The sequence below is a fragment of the Malus domestica genome, chromosome 10 (genome assembly GCF_042453785.1).
Source record: "Malus domestica chromosome 10, GDT2T_hap1".
NCBI lineage: Eukaryota > Viridiplantae > Streptophyta > Magnoliopsida > Rosales > Rosaceae > Malus > Malus domestica.
In genome coordinates this window covers 35,832,686-35,842,117 of record NC_091670.1, presented here as the reverse complement: position 1 = coordinate 35,842,117, position 9,432 = coordinate 35,832,686, and the positions used below count along the sequence as shown (strand labels likewise).

The following is a 9,432-nucleotide window of genomic DNA, read 5'->3' as shown; positions in this document are numbered from 1 at the left end:
TGAGGAAACTATTTGTTTCCCAACACATTTTCCAAACCGATCGCTTGCACTCTGCAGATGACTTGTACACTATCCGCCAGAAGCCAGACGAGTCATTACGTATGTATGCTGGCCGCTTCAGCCATGAATACTCCCGGTGTGCCGAGGCAGACGACAAGACTGCCCTCAAAGCCTTCACGGCAGGCCTACGTGATTGTTTCTTTAAATACATGATCAATGCCAATACTTGGAAGACTTACTCTGAGGTAATGGCGCAGGCTTATAACCATGCCTCCGCCGAGGCAAAGACATATCAGGAGAAACCCCCTACAACCATCCTTTATCAACAAGTGGGAGGTGGAAGCCAGACTCACCTAAATGAGAAGACCTCGACTTCCCAAACAGCAGTGGCACCTCCCCATGCCTTGCATAATGCTTCACCGAATCAACAGACATATCAATTTCAAGGCAAGAGGAAGGATTTCCATCCTCACCACTCTCCTTTCAGTAAAAAGAGTAAGGGACACTATCCCGATAACCAAGGGTATCGCCACAATAACGCTCGCCCCCAGGCAGTCAATGCAGTGGGTCAAACCCGCGTCAAGATACCCCATACCCCAAGGTATGAGACATACACGCCCTTGAATGCCACATGCGCGGCCATTTACCCCAGCATAGCTCACCTGATACCAAAGCCAAAGCCGAGGCACCCAGATTACACGCCCCCGAATAACGCGAGCATGTTTTGTTGCTACCATGAGCATAACGGCCATGATAGCGAGAAATGTATCATCCTCCGTGATCGTATTGAAGCTTTGGCACGAGAAGGAAAAATTGATCAATTCCTTCTTCACCCTCAAAGGGATAACCGTAACCAACGTCAGGTGAATGTCATATATTCCATAAGCGGCGGCACACCCATATCTGAATCTTCCAATAGGGCCATGAAAAGCAGTGAACGAACTTTGAGACCTGGCCATCAAGTGTTTCACGTGGAAGACATCAGAGAAGGCAAGTATCAAAAGCCTAACTGGGATCCAATATGTTTCTACCCTGAGGAAGAAAGAGGTATAATCTACCCTCACAATGACCCGCTGATCGTGGAAGCTCACATAGCAAATTTTGATGTGAAACGAATCCTGATAGACACAGGTGCTTCAGTCAATATCATGTTTGCTGAAGCTTTCAAGGCACTTAATGTAGCTGAACACTTGCTAGATCGCTCGATTTCTCCTCTGATAAGCTTCTCTGGCGATATCGTGCAACCTTTAGGGAGTATACACTTACCCTTCACCATTGGTACAGGCCCCTACACAGCTACTATTACCACTAACTTCTTAGTGGTCAATTGCCCGACGGCATACAATGTCATCTTTGGGCGCACAGGCATCAATGATCTCAAGGCTATGGTATCCACGCATATGCTGTTGATGAAATTTCCAACCCCCCATGGCAACGGCTACATCAGAGGAGATCAGCTTAATGCACGATCATGTTACAACACTTCAGTCAAACAACAACACCTGTCTGTCCCCAAGGAGACTCTCTCTATACATAACCAAGTCGTAAAGACCAGCCTAGATGAAGCGAACTTGGATCTTCCTGATAGCAACAGTCAACCCGACGACCCTCGAGATGACTCCTTCACCCAGCAAGCACAACCCGCTGAAGAGTTAGAGAATGTCTCTATCTCCAAAGACCATCCAGACCGCATGGTGAAGATTGGCACTACTTTGTCACCACCCCTTCGGTTGTCGCTGATCTCCTTTTTGCAAGAGAACGCCGAGGTCTTCGCTTGGTCATATAAAGATATGCCGGGCATCTCTCCCGATATCATCTGTCACCACTTGAGTATTGATCCCAAGACCAAACCAGTAAAACAGAGGCGAAGATCTTATGATGTTGAGCGATACGAGGCGATGAAAGCAGAAGTTGATAAACTCAAGGACATAGGCTTCGTCCGTGAAGTCAATTACCCAACATGGGTAGCAAATGTTGTCCTTGTTAAGAAAAATCCGACCAAGGAAAGTCTCCTGCTTCAAAAGGTCTTGTGGAGAATGTGTGTCGACTACACCGACCTAAACAAAGGATGCCCGAAGGATAGTTTCCCTCTTCCTCTCATTGATAGACTTATAGACTCTACGGCAGGGTGTGAGCTCTTGAGCTTCATGGACGCTTATTCAGGATACAACCAAATCCTCATGAACCCCTCAGACCAAGAACATACGGCTTTCACTACTGACAGGGGACTGTATTGCTATAAGGTCATGCCTTTCGGCCTAAAGAATGCAGGAGCAACTTATCAGAGACTGGTCAATTCAATGTTCGCCGAACAGATTGGGAAGAGCATGGAAGTTTACGTTGATGATATGCTAGTCAAGAGCAAACATGCTGACCAACACATCACCAACCTATCTGAAACTTTCACCATTCTAAAGAGGTATCGAATGAGGTTGAACCCCAACAAATGTGCCTTCGGCGTGGGCTCTGGCAAATTCTTAGGCTTCATGATTAGCCAACGAGGCATTGAAGTTAACCCTGAAAAGATCAAAGCAATCCTCGACATGAAAGAGCCAATAACTTCAAAAGACATCCAAAGCCTTACTGGCAAGGTGGCAGCCTTAACCAGATTCATCTCTAAGGCCACAGACAGATGTGCTCCTTTCTTCAAAGCACTCAAGGGAAATAAGAAGTACATTACATGGACGGAGGAATGTGCCAAGGCATTCAGGAATCTCAAAGAGTACATGAGTAAAGCCCCTCTGCTCTCCAAACCAGAAGTTGGTGACACTCTCATCATCTATCTATCGGTTTCGGCTTCAGCAGTCAGTTCTGTTCTTATTCGAATGGACAGTGGTGTTGAACGGCCCGTCTACTACGCTAGCAAGGCCCTACAAGATGCGGAGACACGATACTCCAACATTGAGAAATTAGCTCTAGCATTGGTCATGTCTGCTCGGAAACTTCGCCCTTATTTCCAAGCACACGCCATCATCGTGCTTACCAATCACCCTCTTCGACAGATACTCCAGAGTCCTGACACGTCTGGACGAATGATCAAATGGGCGATAGCATTGGGTGAGTTTGACATCTCCTACCAACCAAAACCAGCCGAAAAAGGTCAAGCAGTAGCAGATTTCATAGCCGACTTCACATATCCTGTTGACATTGCTTCTACACCTGAAGCAGTAGCTTCATTACCATCGGAAGCTCAGAAAGTAGAATCAACGACCTCAGCATGGAGTCTGTATGTTGATGGCTCATCCAACCAACAGGGCTGTGGAGCGGGACTAGTCTTGACTACGCCCGACAAAGTAGCAATGGAGTATGCTCTTCGTTTCAAATTCAAGGCATCAAACAATGAGGCCGAGTATGAAGCCCTTCTAGCAGGATTACGTTTGGCCAAACACCTCGGGGTTAAACAAATTGATATTTTCAGTGACTCCCAATTAGTGGTCAACCAGGTTACCAACAACTTTGATGCTAAGGACAGCTCCATGGCAGCATATCTTGCGCAAACACAACTTTTGCTCAAGCACTTCCACTACCAGATCACCCAAGTTCCTCGAGCGGCAAACAATCATGCAGACGCCCTGGCTCGCCTCGCCTCAGCTGTGGAAGACAAGATTGGAAGAAAAATTCATGTCGAACTGTTGGCAACACCAAGCACCATGGCCGCAGAAGTATGCAACTTACAACAGGGGGATAGTTGGATCACCCCGATCTATAATTTCCTTGCTCATGGCACCCTCCCAAATGATAAAGTCCAGGCTAAGCAAATTCGATACAAGTCTACCCGCTACCTGATCATCAATGATCAACTCTATAAGCGAGGTTTTAGCCTGCCATACTTAAGGTGTCTTACGCCTGCCTAGGCGGAAATCGTCCTTCGGGAAATACATGAGGGAGTCTGTGGAGATCATGCTGGATCTCGGTCCCTAGCACACAAGACTTTTCGCCAAGGATATTACTGGCCAACACTCCACCAGGATGCCATCAAAGTATCCCGCTCATGTGACAAATGTCAACGATATGCAACTATTCCTCATTCCCCTCCAGAGCCTCTTACTCCTATGATCAGCCATTGGCCCTTCGCCCAGTGGGGACTTGATTTGATCGGCCCAATGCCGGCAGGGAAGGGCAAAGTCTGTTACGCAGTCGTTGCAGTGGACTACTTCACAAAGTGGGCCGAAGTAGAACCCTTGGCAACCATTACTGAGGCAAAGATAGAAGACTTCGTGTGGAAGAACATCCTTTGTAGATTCGGCATTCCCAATGCGATAGTCACTGACAATGGGCGACAGTTTGACAACAAGAAGTTCAGGTTGTTCTGCTCTAAGTTCAACATCAACTTATGCTTTGCCTCTCCAGCTCATCCCCAGTCTAATGGACAAGTTGAGGCCATCAACAAAATAATCAAGCGCACTTTGAAAACCAGCTTGGACAAAGCTAAAGGCTGTTGGCCAGAATTTGTACCCCAAGTTCTTTGGTCATATCGCACTTCATATCGGACTTCAACAGGAGAAACTCCATTCTCACTTGCCTTTGGCACAGAGGCGGTTGTCCCTGTTGAGCTCGAGCAAGCAACATTCCGAGTCCATAACTACATTCAAAGTGAAAATGACAAACAACTCACCCTCAACTTGGATTTAGTCGAGGAACACAGAAACCAAGCTCACTTGAGGAATGTCGCCTACAAGCAGCGCATCTCCAACTATTATGACTCTAGGGTCAAGCCTCGTTCTTTCAAAATAGGAGACTGGGTCTTAAAGAAAAGATTACTCTGCGACAGAGTCCCGAGTGAAGGCACACTTAGTCCAAACTGGGATGGACCGTATGAAGTCATTGGCATCAGTTGCCCTGGCTCTTACACACTTAGAAGCTCCGATGGCAAGACCCTTGGCCATCCATGGAACGCTGATCACTTGAAGTACTACTACAAATAGACTCACGATGTACAAGTGTTGAGCTATAGCCGTTCGGCATCCTATGTAATGAAGGCCATTTGGCAATGAATTCAATAAAGAGGTAATTTAGCCAACTCAGCCCTCACTCTTTTACATTCCTAGCAATGGAACACTCAAGTGTTGAAACCTCAAAGCAGATATATCCAACACGAAACAAAATCTAAGTATGTGTCGACAAGACTATACAAAGAAAGGAACAACCAAACAAGGGCTTATATCCAAACAATAGATCTATTCATACATAGCCAAACATGCATTAATAATAGTGCAAACACTCATAAACACCTAAAATCCAAAACTCTCAAGCTTATAACATGGGCACATGTTATACACACATCAGACTACTACATCCAGAATACATGCAGATAGTAAAGACACTGCTATTCATTCTCATCTGAAGCCGAACCCCTGGCAGTATCACTCCGCGTCCTACCATCATCCTCTGCATCCCCAAGACCCTCTTCACCATGCTGAGTCTGTGCATCAGCACTACCTTCATTATCAGACTCATCTTCGCTGCTAGGATCAACAGCAAGGACAAATGTCTCGCCCTTTCGATGATGCTCATCTATATCTTTGTGGTATTTTCGAAGAATGCTCCCATCATCATAACGATCAAGGACGGCCATCCATTTCCTTTTTTCAAAGCGAGCTTCTTGAGCACAGTGGGGTTTAATAGCAAGATGAAAGGTCGAAGAACTTAAGTATTCTTGCACAGCAGCCTCCCTTTCAGTTGGAATGCTCTTCTCCAGTTCAGAAATCTCAACTAAGGCACCATCCAATTCTCCCCTAACCTTGGATACCTCCAAGTTGGAGAGCCTGAGTCAAAAGTCCCTTATTCCTTCGGGCCTCGTCCACAAGCTGCTTATTCTCCTTCAGTTTTGCCTTGTACCGCTCAACCTCTTGCAGTCTGTCGTGATACTCAGCCATGACCTGCATGGCAAGACGATCATCACTACCTAAATAGTGATAATAAAGAGGAAAAAGTAAGGAAATGACAAAGTAACACTCACATATGAAGACAGCTTCAACATCCGGTCACAATCCGATTCATCCTTAGCTAAGGGCTCTCCGAGCTCATCGAAGGCGAATCGACGCCCTGCCAAGCAATTGTTGATATCCCCAAAATCCTTTGGCCGCGTGGCAACCCTCAAGTCCTTCCACGGGACACTGCCAGCTCTTTCCTTGCCTTTCCCCTCATGGCGGGAACCAGGATCACTTTCCTGGACAGTGTGCTCCATAGTAAGAGGAGGAGGCAACAGTCGGCTCCCTTCTCCTGCAACTACGGCAGCAGCATTTTCAACGGCCTCGACTCCAGTCTTCCTAAAGGCAGGCCCCTTAAGGACCCCATCTTGGGACTTAGGTCTAACGGATGGTTCCCCTCGGAACTTATGAATTTTCTTATGCGGTAGGATGTCTTCCGAAGGAACTAACACTGGTGCTTTCCTTTTATGGGTGCTAGTCCCTGTTTTCTTGCTTACCTTCTCCACTGCATAAGGAAAATCAAAATAAGAAATACAACTTTCCAAATAAAGTAAGGAAAAGAGCAAAGTTTACATGAAGGATACAACTTACTCGATCGTCCCTGGCTCTCGGAAACTAAGGGTTGGAAACCGTACCGACGAAATAAGGGTCGTAGCTTGCTTAAGTGTCTATCCTCTTTGGGCACCCTCAACACCTTTTCTATGTCAGATAGCTCCTGCCCAAACAGTTTGATGGTGCCCCGCGTCACTACATGAAGCAAAGTGTTAGAAGCAAGAAAAGACCACAACAAATAGCAAATAGTACGAACGGTTGATACGTTACAACCTACAGTCTGGAAGTGAGTAAGCACACGTCGCTCAGGCGTGACACCCTTATCATACTCCCAATCATTATACAGAAAGCACCAACGGTTTTTCCATGTGTAGTATGCCTTTTTCTTACCATACACAATACGCTCTCTCTCACTCCGACATGCACACTCGGCATAACCAGTGCATGATTTTGCTGGGCGCATCTTGTAACAGTAACGCCACTGATGGAAGGAAGGCTCACACAACCCACACTCCATCCAAATGATATAAAATCCAATCAAAGTATCCCAGAAACCAGGATTGAGTTGCCCAGGTGCATATCCGATCAAAGATAACATCTTTTGCAACCACGGATGTAAAGGTAGTCTCACCCCTAAAGTCAGTAATATCTGGGTGTAGAACATAACATGACCCTGGGGAGGCTCAGAAGGCCATTCTTCATCATGTACCAAACGTATCCCTACACTACGAGGGATATTACATGACTGCCTTAGCGCCTCAACCTGCTTCTCATTATCTAACAAGTTATTCTTTAGATGGTCTGCTGTGAACTCAGAGCGAACTATGGGTATGGCATCAAAAACAACCCCCTCACCCAACGCCATGGAGGAAGAACTAGCAATGGCTAAAGTTTGACGGTTGGGAAGATCATCCAATGTTTCTCTAGTACCGGACTCTAACAAAGACCCTGAAGACTCCGACATTGCAGACTCAGACTTAGAGCTAAAGCTAGAAGAGCCCTCATCACTAGAACTTCCAGGCTCTGACATCTACAATAAGAAGAAACAAATTCTATCACTACATGCATGATCAAAACATAAGGAAGTTCCTATATTACCCACATGAAGATGGTGCAAAGCGAGGCCGGAACCCTTCTCAATCAGAAAGCAATCCGTCTTCCACAGTCACTACAAAACAAGCAAATGAAGACCGTGTCAAGCGCCAAAAAAAAAAAAAAAAAAAAAAAAAAAAACAGCTTCATCCAAAAAGCTTCACCCGAAAAGCTTCACCCACAAAGCTTCACCTAAAAAGCTTCACCCACAAAGCTTCACCCAAAAAACTTCACCCGAAAAGCTTCACTTAAAAAAGCTTCACCTACAAAGCTTCACCTAAAAAAGCTTCACCTAAAAAAGCTTCACCTAGAAAGCTCCCTCTACATACTTTCACCTACAAAGCTTCACCATCAAAGCTTCACCTAGGAAGCTTCATCTACAAAGCTTCATCTACAAAGCTTCACCATCAACGCTTCACCTAGAAAGCTTCAACACAAAACCTTGCTCCAAATAAACAAATTTTGTTCACAAAACCCAAGATGCCCTTGAACTTGTACAAAAACACTTGGGTAAACATAAACATTTTTTGTTTTACACCCACAAGGGCCCAAAATCTTCTTTCTTATTTATTCACTTATATATGTTCCCAAACATATTATAATAGATCAAATAATAATTCAAAGTCCAAAATTTAGTTATGGACAAAAATACAAGCAATTCACCAGTACTGAAGTTGCTACAAAAACTGGAATCTTCCCCAGCCTAGAAATCCAACAAAGCTTCGCCTCCTTTTCTCTATCAAATTTTTGCAGCTGCTGCTTTTCTCCAATGGAGCTGAATTTTGGACACCCTCTAGTTCTTGAGCAGATGAACAACTTTCAAGAAGGAACCATTTCTGTTTGAGCCACGGAAATTAAAGTGTTGAAGCTCCAAGCATGACAGTCGGATTCTTGCAGATTTCGAAGCTGCTGTGATGTTTCGAAGATCTGGAAATATTTAACCATTAGTTCATTCTGAATTTTTGATATGTTATGAAAGAGACGATGAGGAACAACTTCAATGAAGAAAGCATGCTGATCTGAGCAAGAGAAAATGGAGTTTCAAAGCTCACAACAAATCTGACGGGTTGACAGACAAATGATAAACAGTCACTCATCATACCTGGATTTCTGGAGTTATACTGCTCCGAGGGACCTCAAATTTGGATATGTTGTAGTTCACAAGCTGAGGAACAACTTCAATGAAGAAAGCATGCTGATCTGAGCAAGAGAAAATGGAGTTTCAAAGCTCACAACAAATCTGACGGGTTGACAGAAAAATAATAACCAGTCATTCATCATACCTGGATTTCTGGAGTTATACTGCTCCGAGGGATCTCAAATTTGGATATGTTGTAGTTCACAAGTTAAGGAACAACTTCGATGAAGCAAGTATGTTGATCTGAGCAAGAGAAAATGGAGTTTTTGAAGCTCACAACAGGTCTGACGTGTTGACAGACAAATGATGAACAATCACTCGTCGTACCTGAATTTCTAGAGTTGTACTGATCTGATGGCTCTCAAATTTGGATATGTTGTCGTTAAGGAATTAAAGAACAACTTTCATGAAGACAACTTTGTGATTCGAGCTACAGATGATGGTCTTATATTGAAAACCAATTCAGGGTGTTAGGGGAAATGAAAAACAATTCCACCAAAGAAACATCATTATGATGTTTCATCATTATGGTGTTTTCATCATTATGATGCTTTCATCATGGTGATGCTTCCATCATTGTGATGCTTCCATTATGATTGTAATGCACCAACGGTTACACCCTCTATCATAGCAGTATGTGTGTGTATCTCCCTATAGTCATCATGTGCAAGACTATCGTAGTCAGATGGCTTTCCATAAAACAGCTACCAACCGTTACAC

General features: G+C 44.6%; 1 long non-coding RNA gene across 2 annotated transcripts; it reads right to left on the bottom strand.

Moving 5' to 3' along the window:
* Nucleotides 1-8,294: 8,294 nt before the first annotated feature.
* Nucleotides 8,295-9,179, bottom strand: LOC139189060 (uncharacterized). 2 transcript variants are annotated; one of them, XR_011572548.1, is made up of 4 exons: nucleotides 9,040-9,179; nucleotides 8,858-8,955; nucleotides 8,677-8,774; nucleotides 8,295-8,501 (listed from the first exon to the last, which is right to left on the bottom strand). It is a non-coding gene; the product is annotated as an uncharacterized lncRNA (long non-coding RNA). The 2 variants fall into 2 exon arrangements; XR_011572547.1 differs by having other exon boundaries at nucleotides 8,858-9,043.
* Between the last annotated feature and the right edge of the window lie 253 nt (nucleotides 9,180-9,432).